Genomic DNA, 17,097 nt, shown 5'->3' on the forward strand with positions numbered 1-17,097 from the left:
CTCACTAGAAACTCTGAGCATTTACAATAAAAACTGCAAAATTGTGATTTGACAGTTTGTTTATAAACTTACTTTTGTTCTTTACTTTCTTTTAATAACTCTGGGGAAAAATATATAAAAATGGATGTCTTTTTATGTTCTTCTAAGAACACGTGTTTTTCAGATTTCTATTTTTGTAACTAATTATAAAGATCGTAAACACGTGTTTTTCAGATTTCTATTTTTGTAACTAATTATAAAGATCGTAGAGTCCAGCGCAGATAATTCTGCCGTGCAATGCGCGACAGAACTAAAGAAGCAGTGTTGCTAATGGAGCAGATAGAAAAATCGCTGCGGTGCGCCGATGCACAGCTGTTACGTACAACAATAAAATTAGAGAATTCAGGTCTATCTAACGTTGAGTTTTAAACGTCATGCATTATACCAGGACTAGGATTAATATGTACTAACAAGTGACTATGTATGTAGCTACATACATATGGACTAAAAATTCGCAAAATATGAACTAACACATAAGTAAAATTACCAAAAATGCTGCAAAGAAGACTTCTTCATACGATTCCTTATTTGAGTGATTTCAAACAAAATAAAAAAATATATATATTATTTTTCATTGCATTAATGCACTGGTGGCGTTCTAACTTTTCACTCCCAAAACCCGTATACACTGTTATGGAACTGCAACGGCAGATAATAACATGCCAACGTGTTAAACCGCTACAATTGCACCATAACACTCCTCCTGAAGCAGTATTATTATTTCCTCTCTGAGATCGGCGACAGTCGGTTGCCTTTGTTGTACATTTACAAAGGATGCCGGCTTCCACAACAATAACAAGTACATATACTGCCACTAGACGATAAGCTGCGCGGCTTTTTCTTTTGTTATGAACCAGGGCCGGCGCTAGTAATTTTGCCTCCCTGGGAGGTGGCGGCAGATGCCGCTCTATTTCGACCCCCCCTCCCCCCGGTCATTACGCAGCAACGGAAAATTGAAAATCAATATATTCCTAACTAAAACATCAAAATATAAAATAAATAATGAGACTTCTTATGCTATTTCAATACTATTCAGCGCAAAAGAATATCTCGCTCGATCACAGTTTTCAATAGGCTTATTTTTTTCTTCTCTTCAAATTTTGCCGCTCTGGGCGATGGGACGGTTCGCCCTCCCCTTCCGCCGGCCCTGCTATGAACTTGGTCACCCATCAAAGCATGGCAATTTTAACACAGAAAACAATATGTATCGCATTAAGCAGCAAAAATGACAGCCTCCTCTATGCAATTTCTACAAGAACACGTGCCGGAGCCAGAGTTGAAATGATGTTGGAACCACATAATTTATTTATTTTGAATAATTCCAAAATTATGAAATATGAACAATTTGTTGCTGCTGTTCGCTGCTCTCTTGCCAAAATGCTTTATTGGGATGCTAACACCATGACTGGCTTCCTCCTTCATGAACTCGTGCACGTTGCTTAGAATTTCCCGAGCTTGGCTATGCAAGGTTTTTGATTTCAACTTCGACAGAACTGGAGGCATTATGGAATTTAACGTTCATTAGCAAACACACACTTTTACATAAACACACGCAATACACGCACACAACGTCAAACCGGTCAAATACTTAGTATAAAATAAAAATATGGTGCTTCCAATCCAACAAAACTCACAGCCACTTTACCTGCCTTTTCCCCTTCCGTGACAGAAATAGTGCTTCATTATTACAGTTGGCAACACTAGTTACTAGCTAGCCAATGAACATGCACTGCATAAAAGAAGCAAGCACTACGCCGTGCTATATTGCCACATTAGCGTCCCTACCGAACGGTGGGAACCGCGAGCTGGAGAGCTATTCAATTGTTTTCAATGATGTTTGCGCGAGTGTGTCCAGGAATGGAATGACAATGTGGCAACAATAGCGAAGGTTTTCGAGCAGGGTAGAACACATGATGCTAAGAGAGAGGGAGACGAAACGAAAATTCGTTTCTACGCAACGGCAAATTTACGTGTGTGGCACTCTAAACATAGGAACACCCAATAAAATAATAAATATAGGATTCTAATGTTTACCATCTTTCCACACACAGCCCGAATGCCATTTTGCTCTATTGCTGATACCTCAGAAACACATACTATCAGAAACGCCCCTCCAATCAGGCAGCCAAACAAATTCCAAAAACCCACTATTCGGAGAAAACCTATGGTGGGGTTACATTAGACGTTTAGTTACGACTAAAGGGTACAATGAGAAAAAAGTTTGAGAACCGCTGGTCTAGACCGATAGTTTTTGACATAATGATGTAATCTCTTGGAATGGTGAGTATATATAAACGGGTTGATATATACGACTTGACCAAGCTGAAGGTAAGTTCCTTGCGAAATGATCATCGTGTGTTATTATAAAAAAAATTAAAAAAGGTAAAGTGCTCCCCTGTGCTTAGCACCACCCCATGAAGGCGTATATGGGGTGTGGGGGTGATGTGATCAGGGGTGAGTAGGGGTGATGTGATCAGCATCACGCCCCTGACCGCCTTTACCCCCCAGGGTTTCCCCCAGGTACCCATGTTATTATAACTAGAAACATTAATTGCAGGACTTGGTAGGTTGAATGTATTATCTTCATCACTTTCAGAGTAATGTACAGACTTCACTTCGCTATGATCACTGAGTGCATTAGGACTCTCAACAAAGCTCTTATATTATTTTGAAGTAATCCTCGCGGCATACTTTGCATTTTGCAAATAAACCTCCATGAGAAAACGTGCATGTGTTACAGTACAGCGTGTCCGAGAAGTCGCCGTACTCCTCCTTGCATGCATCCTGTTGCGACCGTGTTGAAAACATGCCGATATTCGGTTGCTTGGGAATTATTTCGTTTTAGTGGTTGACATCCCTGCTCTGAAGGTCACACATGGAACGCTCGCTCGATGTCAGTTATTGCGCCACTTCTTATGTAAGTGGACAAACAAAGTGCTGACTAACGGCTACGCTCTGTCCCGGGAATCTCTGGAGCAAGAAAACGAAAACAAGTCTCCGCGCAGTGACTAGAGAGGGCACGACCACTGAACACGTGAGGGAACGGGATTCCGTTGAAGGGGAAAGGCGGCTACAGCTACCAGCTGTTTGCATCCGCGTGTACTGCATCGCTCCGCCCACTCCCTTTTTCAGCTGTCATGCGCAGCCTTGATCCAGAGATTCCCGATATTCAGTATAGTGACTTGTGTGTGGGTGCACAAACGACAACGCACGGGACAAACGATGTATTGTAACGTAATGTAAAGTTCCCAACTATGTTATAATGTAAAAAAATAGATACATATGTTGTACCGTATTTCTTCGAATATAAGGCACACCTTTATTTCGTGTTCCGGATGTTAAACATTTAGGTGCGCCTTGGATTCGATGGTGTTTTGGATCCGAGTACATATATCACTTATCTTTACTCACTTTACTTTATACATATACACAAATATACCACGATATTCGCGTAATACATAATGGAGTATTTGCCAATTTCAATAGTGAAGTTTCTTCCTCGATATTTTACCGAAATACCGGTATTGATAAAAAATAAACACCCTTAACAGATATTTACTTATGGGAGTATTGTTAACAGTAAATGTAACAATGTAACAACAATGCACATTAATACATGTACTATACGGTATGATTCTAATAAAGTACCGGTATGTACAAATGCGCGACTTAAATTGAAAGGCTTTTTTTTTTTTTTGCCTCAAAAGCTGAAGCAAAAATTAAAGTGCGCCTTGGTGTCTGTTGTAGGGGTAATATGTGTTATGTATTATAATCTAAGTGTACGGGGAATTTTGATTATATCGGATGGAATTATCCAGGAACTAAACAGGCAATCATCACGTGACCACACAGAGAAAAGAAAGCGCGAACGTGCATGCAACTGCACCATTTACCAAAAAAAAAGCTCAATACTCAACAAGTGCGCTCGCAACTTTAACCAAATGAGGTTCTGGGGTACCCTGGGCACCAGGTATACTGTCTAGGATAATTGTTCAAGAAACTGAGGTTCAAGTGAAAATTCCGCACCACCTACGTAGGTCTCTACGTGAAAATGCCGGACTTCCCACAGAGCTGATGACCTCTGTAAGGTGGTAAAAGGAGAAAGTGATTGGGACAACGGACGAAATTCACGCTGAGATGTGTCACAGCCGTTACCTGGATTTCATTGTTGCACCTCGGTTTCCTTGCCCCGGCTTGCCACTTGACAATACCAAGCAAGGACAATATGAGCTAGAGGCTTCAAAACGGAAATACATGCAACTACGAGGCCATGTACTGCTATTACCGGGTGTCCAAAAAGTCACGCAACCGTACATTTTGTACAAAAAGCGATAGACATGAATGCACCTTGTACTGGGTATTAACTTTGTCTATGTGGATATTTTTAAACCAGAAAATGATTCTCTACATGAACGTTCAGCATGGAGGAAAAGTTACTAAATTTTTGTAGGAAGAAACACAGCTATGGAGTCGCTTGCAATAATTTTCGATGTGTATACCTCTGTGGGTATTTATCGAACTGATAAAAGAATGATAAATTTTTACGCATTTTATGCATTACAGACAATTTGAGGTTAATTATGGCATATTAATAAAACACAAGTTCTTTTTCGAAATTACGAGGTGTACTGGAAACATTTGTCGTGTCAGAGGGCATTACCAGATGTCGGGCATCTAGCTATGTTTTTCAATCAGATGAAAGAGTTGAAATATATCGTACAAAAAATATAATTTACGTACAACTGGCAACCTGATACGATAAATATCCATCAGAGAAATACTTTTGGCGGGTGGTGTTTGTCACTATTCGTAAATACTGGATCTCTGCTGCATGCTCCATAATCTTATTACAACGTGTTTTAGTGCATACAGTGTGACATGTACGTAGGTGTGGAGAAGTTGTTTTTTTTCATTGCGTAGACAGTAACAGCGCACTAATATATTATTTACCAGTTATGAACGTGCCAGTGGTAACCATGAGAAAATAGACACCAAATATTTATCTCCTGAAGACTACTGGGCGCCCGGCTGTCTGTGCTATATAGAGCTCGGAAGTTGATGAAATATATATATATATATATATATATATATATATATATACTACATACTTTATTTTAGCCTTGAAAACAATGCTAAATCTGATATCACTCGGTTTCCTATAAGTCAGAACCAGATAACGTTGTTTTTATTTAAGATTTTCCCGCCTTTTTTGGCTATTAAGACATTTTTCAGGGTTTTTGCCTTCTTTATTGTATTTTTCTTCATTTTTGAGGTTTATCTTTCTTCTCCCCTGTTGTTTCGTGAATTTTAGATGGTTTTGTTAGCATAATTCATGTATTTACATTTCCTGACATGGTCTTAATCGAAAATACGCTCAATAGAAATGCACAACATTATTTTTAACTGAAAGTTTGGCCATGGATTAAATATAATTAATTGTGGTACATTCATTTTTCCTCCAGTACTTAAAATAAACTTAGTGTGAAGCCTACTTTGAGGTTCCCTTGCTGGCCACTATAATCGCTTTAATCTTGGATTTTAGTCACAATAATAGAACAATTACAATCTGATATACGCGAAACACAACTTCATTTTCGGATGCTCACCGACTACTACTGTATCGTGCAAGGAGAAGGTGAACAACTTACACAGAAAACCCTTGAAGTAAAAATAAAGAAAACAACATTAGCAATTAATTGTTTTCTTCCTTTGCTTCAGTAGTTTAAAACACCAAATAACGGGTTTTGTCTAATTATTCGACTACTCTGTTGAAATTTATGAAAAATCAAGCTTTCATTTTAAGAGCCAAAATTATTTTTAGGTCATTTTTTAATAATTTTACGAGGTCATTCTGTAGGTCATTTTTGAGAATTTTTAGGTCATCAACTTCCGAGCTCTATAGTGATATACATTCGTAATGATCCACGAATAGACAAGCAGATTTTAATCTTGGTCCAGTTATTCCTACAGTCACTGAAAAAGTGTAAAATTGGAAGGAAAAAAACACCCATAACCCCCTCCCCCCTCCCTTTTGATTCCATATTAAAAAAATGCATATCAAAAGTAAAAGCCGTATCTTGAAAAAAAAACTGTATTAGCGACGTTGAAATTTCGGCACGCGAAGTTTCATGAAGTGCCCCACTATCCTTTCTCACACGTTTGGCACCTGCCCAGTCCCTGTCGCAAGATGAGCCAATATTTAGGACAACCACCTCTGCAGGATATGGCAACACGGGCATTCGATGACTGCAATGGAGCCACACTGCATCGTCAGCGCGAATACTTTCAGAAAAGCGCTACCTCCATTTTCTCAAGACTTCATTTTTTTCTTCCACGCTCATGATCCATCCACAGCTAAATTGTAACGAAGTGGCTTGTTATGTTTCCAGGTCGTGAGATAACAAGGCAAGACACCCTTACAATAAAAGGTTGAACTCGAACCAATCCGCATTCAGCGATAGCTATGATTGCTCCAATCAAATTTCGATGTGTATCTCCAGGTTGAGGAAGAAGATGGAGATGAAATGGAAATATTTAAACCGAGTGTCAGCAAGCCAAGATGTCTACAATTGTGTAAAAACAAAACTCCCAGACTTTTCCAAGCTTTCCAGACGAAGAACCAACATTTTTCAGACCAGGTGATTATGCAATTAATGTATTTAACCATGTGTGTAAGAAGGCCACTACATCTTAGCTAAACATCAAACTTAAAATTCCACTTTACCAAGTTTTTGAACATTCACTTTACATGTTAAAAGTAATGGAAGTAATAACTGGACGGAAATTGACTGTTGGATATGAGCTTTTACATAATACTTGCAAGTATTGACTAATTGTAAATAAAGAATTCATCATAACAATTATAGCATAAATAATACATAATTATGGTAAAATTTTGTAATACATGTAAAAATTCTAATATCAACCAAATACAATCCACAAAAAGAAACAAGAAGTGGTAAATGCCAATACACATTTACTGTAGTAATTTCTATTTGAAAATAGTTCAAAACATGGCCCCTTTTCCTTGAGTATGCAATTTCTACAATAACTATAGACAACATTCAATGTATCAAACTAAAGTATAGTTTGTTCACAACAAATTTAAAAGTTTTCCTTAGTCCAGAAACCTAATTCTAATGCCATGTTCCAGAAAAACAGCAAATTTCCCTGACAATTCCAGGAATCTTCCATAAGTAGTAAATTCCCTGAGTTTTTAAATATTCCAGGTTTTCCAGACTGGTAGACACCCTGAAACATTCGTCTCAGCATTTTTAAGAACTTGAAACCATAAAACAGCAAAAGGCCGGAGAAAATTGTTATTGAAAAACACTAACTTTCCAATAGTTTATATTCCTTTTGGACAGACATGTGAGGTAGTAATAAAAATCAACAGGGAATACACGATGTATTTGAAGCTAAGGTGTAAGTCGAAAAAATTTCAGTCCCTAAAAACGGCGATCTTCCCGGAGTGCACAGCAACGAAATAACGGCAAAGGTAAAAGCACGAAAAGATTAAAGGCAAAGAGGACGAAAACAAGCTTGAAAAGAGTTACGGATTAAGAGTTATGTAAATAACTGAACAGAATTTAACGAAAAGGCAATCTACAACACAGAAATACAGCGAAATAATTAAAAGTTATAGTTTTTCCATTCAAGTAATTCCTTTCGCGACTAGCATTTGTGTATTTGGGCAAGATTTTCCACTAAGGTAAATTACTGTCATACATATTCAACAATAATAAACATTAAACGTATTAGTGCAATTCAATTTGGGAAATTCCAACAGCAATTTTTAAAGTATGTCACTTCATTTCGCGCTTCCACACTGTCAGAAGTTACTGCATACAATATTCTACCGTTAAAATTAAGTCTGCCTGTTAACGGGACGCAACCGTTTTCTTATTCAAATTTGAATGGTTGATCATGCATAAAGATGGATAATGATTATAAATTGCAGTTGTGTGCACCCTAAATATGTTTTTTTTTTTAAATGGAATCATTAAAATTACACTATAGGTTAACTATGTAGTGGCCTTTAATACTTTAAAAGCAGTCATGGTCATTTTTTCGGTAGTAGGATGGCAGCGGAAACAGACGGCCTTACACTGTCATTTCTTCTGTCAACTCTTTACAGTGTATAACTCTGTAAACAAACTCAGAAAACCATTGTTGAAATAAATATCAGAAACCAATCCCTGCTGCCTTATCATACAATCAATCGCCGACCTGCGTGGAGGAGTGATTAGCAATACGACCCTAAAGGTATCGGGTTCGAATCCGAGCCTGGGCATTCTTTGCGAAAGTCCCTTCATCAATTTCAATATATCATCACTCATCTTCATCTTCGCGATTAGCCAAAAGTGGCAGAAATGCTGAGTATAAACAATCAATTTATCATACAATTGAGAACAAAGAACCATGTCTTATAAAATGATACGATTCTACGCACTGATCTACAAGATTCCCTGTGTGTATATATATACCCGAGTATTTGGGTTTGTTATTTAACATCGCGACTCTTTGGGTCGATTTCGACGATGCGAAGAAATGATGGTCAGATGAAATACAGGAACAAACATAATGAAACGCAAACGTCAGGTTCGGAATTCGAACGGTGAACCATCGGAAGCGAGGTCGTGAGTCAAGCACTCAACACGGTCGGCCATCAAGAACACCTAATCGGGCAACGTTACAATCACAAGGGCCTTGCCGCAAATCCTTTAACGCAAGGACGGGGAACTGGGATTACACAAAACGAGCAAACTTGACGTATTCACGCCTGCCCGAGTTTCGAACCAAGTGCACCCCGTGGGCCGGCTTCAGAAACTAACAGCATGGGATTTAGATTAAATTAAAACAGTCACTCATGAGTTCAAGTACTGAGCACAGAAATATCAAGTGTGCAATTTATTAAAGGACACCGCGAAGACCATCAGGTACGAACACGTGGCGAGCTTGTGCAAGAACTTTGCTTTATGGATCGCTTGCTGATATGATAGGAGACCTATGCGACGTTAAAAAAGACTGCACGTGAACAACACACCCACATGGATTTTATAGATTCTTACCTGTAAAACATGGAGTGTTATATTTTTGTTACTAGAAACGCCTTCGGAACAACTGTATTATAATTTTAGTTCTCAGGGAGGCGCAGTGTTTTTCTTTTTTTCCAGGAGGGACAAACAAGACATATGTTCTCCCAGAATACTGTTGCCCCCTCAAAAAACACCCATTCAGCCTGAAGTTGTCATGTTCCTGCAACGTCCTCTTGCAAAATTTTATTTTATTAGTGGCTAAAATGAAATTATATGCCTGAAATATATGATTTTATGTTGACCCCTTACACGCCCTCCCGGACATCCATGCACATACAACCGACAACTGTGAAAATCAACGTGTTATATAATTTATCCGTGTGTAATTGGCTCCCTTCTGACCAATCAGAAAGGCGAAGTAATAAAGTGTGCAGCAAATATAAATGTCAGGCAAATTGTCCCATCAGCGTGGTCATTAGCTTTATTTTATTCAATACGAGGTCGGGAATTGAGTGTCAAAATGGAGAGAATGGCTTCACAAAAATCAATACAATTTCTTCTTTCAAAAACACATCATATAAAAGAAAAGATTGATTGATTCGTTTATTTTACTTCGCTTTTCTGTCACTTTTCATTAATGGCGAAGATGAGGATGAATGATGATACGATGAAATGACAACACACATTGACAGGACACAACATATGCCCTGCAGAGGATTATACTGGCTGAGTGTCCAGATGCAAAAGTTCTGTCCACGGTGTACTGCGTGGAAGACAGGTTGGCATTTCGGTGCTTGCGGAAAAGATAATGAAAATATGTATGAAATGGAAAATGTGATGTGTCCACTATTACATTTAACGTTGGCTACACTATATATATGCGTATTAGCAGAAGTGTTATTTTATTTCTTCGTAATTTATCTTCAATTGTACTTTCCTTACACATTTGTATAAAGACACCAAGGACACACAACTGAATACTTCATAAAAAGAGAATTTCAATGTTTTCAACAACATTACATTACAAAATATTTACAAGCAACAATGTAACATCCCAGTAAAAGAAAGAAAAGAAAAATAGTGTCGCACTTACCTGAGTATTGGTTTGTACATTGTAAATATCCATGTTGCCGAACTCCTGTAAAAAAAAAAAAAAGATAAATTATTACAAATTAAAAAAAACAAGATTATCTAATTTGTTTAATTAATCTATTGCAACCTCACTTATTACTTACCAGAGTTCTTGGCAGTTACTCAAAAAGTAACGCACACAGATAAAAAGTTGGACCACGGGATGTGGTTGGTGAGTGTGGATATTCTACACCTTCAACACACTGTATGTTCACATCCCTGTCAGTCATGATGCATAAAACTGCCTTCCCTGATTTAAAATAAATATTTACTTTCAAAATGTAATGTGTTACAGAACTTTCATAATATCGGTAGCCCGATACTAACGCAATTGCCGAAAAAGCAACACGTTATTACGTTAATCAAACTCTGCAAAATACGTTTCCTCAAATTACGACCTCACTACCGAAGGTTTTGGATTTTAGTCCCGGTCTCGACAAGGGTGTTCATGTGCTTGTGTACTATATCAATGACATCTAATGATCATCCATCCTCATCGTGATGATTAACAAAAAGAATAGAAAAGATATTCAACTCACAACTCCACAGCCAGATCAGGGCCAAAGCTTCTCAAATTACTATTTGATTTGTGACACGTGGCCAGCGAAATGGATTCAATCGCCCAAGTTCTGTGGCTTTCTGAACCGTAGTGAGCTAATTCTTCTTTTCAAGTAGCTCCCCAATAGTCCTCACCGAAATTTTGGGAGCCCACACAAGCGATCCAATCCGAAACCGTGTGCACTAAATGCGAGAGTTTACCATCCCGCTACACGAGGCGGTAGAAAACCAGTTTGCGTTTGCATTTTTTTTATTTTACGTGGCTTTTGGCTAATCGCAACGATGGGGATGGCCGATTTGGTGAAATTTATGAAGGAACACTCGCAGAGAACACCCATGCCCGCGCTAGGCAGTGGTTTATCGGAATTTTTCATCTGAACCAAAATAACCAAAATTAGGACCTTTGGGGAAAATTTTAGGGGAGCGTTGGAGCTTCTGCCAAATGCTTAGCCTATCGCTCTTGCATTTGGTGCGAGTGGTTCCAGGTTCGATTCCCGGTGAAAGCCCACCAAAATTTCGGCGTTGGCCCAGTGTCGTGAAGACAATTGGGGAGTTACCTCAAAAGAAGCAGCAGCCTCCGGTCTCGAAAGCTAGAAAACAGCGGCGATGGGACTCGTTGCGCTGGCCACGCGTCACCCAATGATAACACCGACCTAGCCTATGGAATTTAGTTTAGTTGTAGTGGGGATGTGGATAAATCGCTGACGCCATGACTCGAGCCTGATGGCGAGATCGAAAGTCAACCACTTAACGCGCTCTGTCACCGAAACCGGCGACAGAAAATTATGTATATTTTTCACAGGAATTGGCTACACGTCACATTCAGAAGCAAGATAATCAAGTGACTGTAAGTCGTTTCATAATTCTATCCACGGCACTTAGTCCTAAAGCCTCAAAAGCCGACATGTTCCTCGAGATCAGCGAGTTTACTTTCAAGGTATCCTCCAAAGTGACCGCTGTATATCACACACGGGTCAAAACGATGAATTGCAAAGATACCGAACACGTCTGTTGTTAACGAAAGCACCGTACGACGTTACCGCAAGTGATTAATCCGATGCAGGAAACCCATCTATCTCGCTGTATCACCGGTCCATCGCTTGTTTGTGCTCCCGTGATATTCAAATAAGGCGACCCCCCACGGTAGCTTCGCGTGAGAGACTCTCATCTCCTCGGCGTCGTAAGGACACGCACATTGCCATTCTGATAATCATCTCAAGGAACCAACGTTGAAAGCCGGGCTGCTCTGGCGAAAAATCATCCACCTAGTTGACCTCAAACAACGTATCCTTCATCTACAAGATAAACATAGGCAGGTTGTGTTCTATTATCAACAACCATGCTTAGTGCCGAAAGATCTGCAACGTTGAATTATAAGCCAAATCTCACACGTACAGTGATATATGATCTAACACACCATAATAATGTAACTCCCCATCAGTAAAAAAAAAAAATTTTTAAATGCTGCCTCACGATGAACATTTCGGACTTTCTAAATATTGCTTTCCATTAAATCTATCTTGCTAAACATGTACAGATTAATATTACAACTATTAAAAATTGACAGTTTCGGCAACTAAACTGTTGGTTCACCCTACGTAATAGTGCGCGAATTTTCCATTATCATTTGACACCCATGCCCAGAGATTCGAACCCGTGACCCCTGGCGTGGTAAGGTGCTGTTCCAGCCAGTACGCCACAGAGGTTGACCAATTACCATTTTCGTTCAGTCGGTTTTCCACAATGTGATCATCATGGATTGAAAAAAGAACGTCACTATGAGGATGACATCTGCTTCCCGTCAACACAGGGGCAGTGCCAGGGGGGGGGGGGGGGTGCGAAGGGGAAAAATTAACTCTTACCGTGTCATATGTCGTAGTCACATTGAGCGCCCGAATGTTAGGTATTGTAGTGAGACCGCTGTTATTGTATACAATAGCCAAGCATTGAAAGAGAAGCTGCATATATTTGCGTGTACTGTTGGCTGACACTATAAAAATCAGAGGCCCTTGTCTATTCTTTCGTCATTATTGTTGTTAAGAACTGTTTATTCTTCTTTTTTTTTTTTAGTTTTAAGCGGCCTGTTTGTGTTTTTCGATATGCCTACAGCTCAGCGTGTTCTTTTCTTTGGCATTGTTGTTAAACGGTTTTATTGTCCGCCTACTTGTTGTTCCTCTTTTCTCCTGGAAAAAATATATTTCAGGTGCTTTCAAGAAATCACCAGTTCATGCTTGGGAAAATATTTAACGCGAGTTGTATCGTGACAGGTACTTTACCTGTTAGTACGTTCTAGATGTTCCACGTAACATGTATAGTAAAGTACAATTTCAGACTTTGTCGAGGAGCCCAAAGTTCGCGAAGAAATGTTACAGTTCGTTGATGGGAATAGTACAGCAGAAGGGGATTTTAACAAAGATGAAGTTTTCTTGCACTTCGTGTTTTATCCTGACACCGCAGCATCTGGGGCAGACGGAAGATAGCCAGTGGCGCAATCATAGGGGCATTACCCCTCCCCCCAACCTTGGTGGGGAATCAATTCTAGGGGTGGGCAAAGGTGCGCACATTGAAGTAAAAAAAAGCAAGGCTAGTTAGTATAATCTAAGAGTAGCAGGACAAAAGGATACTCAAGATGTTATAGTTTTAGTTTTCATGTATTTCTTTATTTTTTCTTCCAGACGGCCACGGACAACTGCCGGGGGGGGGGGGAGCAATTGCTATCCTGGATTTCAAATATTATGCAAAAAATATATATATTTCGTATTTTTTTTCGTAAATTCGTAAAGTTCAGAGCCGTAGCTAGGGGGCGGCGAACAATCTAAATTAAAACTTTTTAAAAGAGAGAATGCGGTGCCCTATTAAATTGTTTTCAGTTTCCTTTCCTTTTTTTTTTTTTTGCGACCGAAGCGAGTAATATTACTATTTTCTGTAATGCATTGTAAATTACCAGAGAGAGAAGTAAGACCAACTATGTACTTCAGACTGCTACTGCTAGGCAGTTTGCTCTTAAATGCATGAACAATTGTTTGCACTAACAGAGATTTATATCATTTTTGCTGTTGGTTTGTTATGAAGCAGTAATTGATTATGTAATGTAGTTAAATAATAATAATATGTTATATATATGTATTAAAGAAACTTGAATACGTACACAATTTAGTGGTAACATGTTGCATATAAGTATTTTGTTATTTCTTACGTCGCTCCATGTCACATGTGTGTAAAACATATGTTCTACATGAAAGTTATACATGTCATATGTACAAAAATAATTATAATCGTCATGCACTTTCAGTCTTTCAAAAATACAGTTTGTCTGCTTGTTTTCAATTAGTAGCTAATGTGAAATTGAACGTGTTGAAAAAATATTTGAAATCGTTTGTCCAACACAAATGCTTTAGCACCGACTTCTCCCATTTTTGAGTGATTTACGAGGATGATAACGTCTGCTGCTGCTACTTTATCCTGGTACTTGCCCCCCCCCCCACCACGACTAAAATTCGTGTTTGCGCCTCTGCTAAAACATGCATGCATATTTCTTTATATATGCTTTCTTTATTTTCAGCATCGCACCCCCTAAATTTTATACCGCACCCCCAGATGATTAATCCTGGCGCCACCACTGCGTCAACATAATGCCATTCCTCAAAACAATACAGAATGCAACATTAAAAAGAGCGAAAATAGCGATGGACAATTTGCCTATTATCTTTGCAGTTGGTTGTACAGTCACCGGCAATTCGGGTTGTAACAACCCTATTAACTTTCAATGTGACCGTTAGAACCTAGAAGTGTCCATGACTGTACATGTACATGAGACTACCATGCTATGTAGTGCTTCGAGATGGTAACGAGGCAGGTGTTTATAAATCGAGACGAGACGAGTCTCTGCCAAGTCTAGCTAGTCTCATGTACAGTCATGGACACTACTAGGTTCTAACGGTCACATTGAAAGTTAATGGGGTTGTTACAACCCGAATTGCCCGTGACTGTACAGCCAACTGCAAAGATAATAGACAAATTGTCCATCGCTATTGTATGCAGTGTTCTCGGCAATAACGATTACAAGAGGTTATTATGAAAATAAAGTTTCGGTTTCAGCGACAATATGCTTCATGTTACCACCCGATGGAGCTGTATATTTTCAAATAAGTTTCCTTAAAACTTAGGTCATCTCGAATATCTGCTGTTATAACACTAGAGACGAACAACAACACTATTTTACAATGCAAATGCGCGTGCACTTAGTGGGGCCAAATTTTTCATATTTCTGCTCACTGCCATAAGTAAAAATTGTGCACGAAATATGATTCCAACTTCACCAGCCCAAGTTCACACTGATTTCGCAAAACACGAACATGTAAACAAACACTGACCCCAGTTTCAGCGACCATAGTAAAATTCTATGATTACTTTTTATGTTTATTTTTATTTAGCACATTTTGGGGGGGGGGGTGTTAAGGACATGTTCAGTGCTCGAAGTAAACCGAATTTTCAAAAAGCATCCCTCTACCTGCTGCATTATCTTCATGTCGATCCATACACGCATCCCTCCAACTAAGAATTTCCAAGATAGACATATCTATATTGGTTTAAGTCAATAAAATGGAATGTAGAGTGACTAGTCATGTAAGGTTGATAGTGTATTTATCTTGGTAAAAACACTTAAAATAACTATATTATTTTGCATCCAGGTCACAATAATTTCTGGTGTCGCTTCTTCTGGTTGAGCTGGTTGAGCCACGGCAAAATTAATTTTTGGAGAGTGTACTTATTTGATCAGTTGTTATTAAAGTGTGTTTTCGAAATATTCACTTGAAGCAACAAGCCAGTCTGCCATGCAAATGACTCCATCTGGTCATCTGGTACAGGTACATAGATATTTATAGTCCTGGATACTGAATGTACAGTTTATTATTGAACTAAAAAATCTACACTACACACACATTTGCTTTAGTAACAAGGAAGAGTCCCGATACTCATTGCTGAAATCCAAACAATAGTGTAAGAATCAGAAAATTCTTGCAAATTTTACATGCTAGGAGTCAAGTGAAGAATGGAGAGGTGAAGGGAATCAAGGGTCCCAAATATATTCTTGTTGCTGCTGGGTCAGTTGCAGCAACTATAAATAACTTCTTACTTACTACCATATTATCAATGATTGTACTGAATGATACACTACTGCTGCATATGTAGTCATGGACAACTATGGGTTTTAACAATCTTGTTTCGATGGAATCATTACAACCCAGACTGATCCATGACTGTACATCCTCATATTAGAGACAGTGGGTTGATCTCCATCTGGTATGAATGTTGTTGTACCAAGCAATAAGGCATTTGTGTGTAAATATGCTAATACGACCATGAGAGGTTTGGTGATTTTTTCCATAAGAGGTACTGTGGCCAGATTTACATCACAAAAATAAAATTCATTCCTTTGGTTGACCTTTGGACATTAAATAAGCGAATTTTAAATATCGCTCTAATGAATACCAGTTGAGTTCATCACAAAGTTGACAGTCTAGGACACTTCGGGGTTGTAAAAACCTCATTGACTTTCAGTCGGATTGTTACAATTCAGAACTGTTCATAACTGTACATGTGGAGTTTCAATTTAGTACAGCAAAATATTGTTGTTGATTTGATATTTTAAGTCCACTTTATGCAAATCGGGACTGCATCTACAGTTTAAAGTGGGATCAGAACAACTATGTGCCTGCATACAGCAAAAGAGAGTAGTGACAACACAAAAATTGAAAAAACAAAATCACATACAGTGCAACAAATGTTCATTTTCAAGGAACACATTCTTTTTGTTATACTCAAATTTTATGCAAAATATTATCCTTACAACATTATTTATGAAATACTAATTATCTATGTTCTATTATCTTAATCTGAGGAACAAATTTTCAAACCAGGAAAATTATAGCTGCATATACTCTAACCTCTAGGTTTGTTTCCTGATGTGTAATAAGAGAGAGAACAGTTTTGAAGGTAAAATTACAAAGCCATGTGGTAACCTATAAAAATAATTTTTATTTGTTGAACTTATTCCATATTAACTTTAATGTCAAATGAAAGGGAAAGTGAAGATGACAGCCATTGCAAGTGTCACAACAAACACCTAAAATGTAATATTTCTTATACTTTCAGAAAGCAGGATTTGAAAAACATATGAAGAGGTCAACTCTCTCATGTCTGGGTTTGGCAAACTAAGTCAACATGAGCAGCCAAATTGCTGGCCTGATTGGTCCTTATGAGCACAACTCCACAGTATCACAAGCTGTCACAGCGAAATTTGAAGAGATGTCTTGGTCATGCATGAACT

The 17,097-nt window shown here is 38.5% G+C and overlaps 1 protein-coding gene across 3 annotated transcripts in view; it reads right to left on the reverse strand.

Moving 5' to 3' along the window:
* Mef2 (myocyte enhancer factor 2) overlaps positions 1–17,097 on the reverse strand; it is a 161,812-nt gene that overhangs the window by 125,921 nt on the left and 18,794 nt on the right. For all 3 annotated transcript variants that reach the window (XM_083130712.1, XM_083130717.1, XM_083130713.1), the window contains exon 2: positions 10,171–10,215. The gene's annotated coding sequence lies outside the window, so the exon portion shown is untranslated. The remainder of the gene's footprint in view (positions 1–10,170; positions 10,216–17,097) is intronic.

The sequence above is a fragment of the Lepisma saccharinum genome, chromosome 11 (assembly GCF_977018435.1).
Source record: "Lepisma saccharinum chromosome 11, izLepSacc3.1, whole genome shotgun sequence".
In the NCBI taxonomy this organism is placed as follows: domain Eukaryota; kingdom Metazoa; phylum Arthropoda; class Insecta; order Zygentoma; family Lepismatidae; genus Lepisma; species Lepisma saccharinum.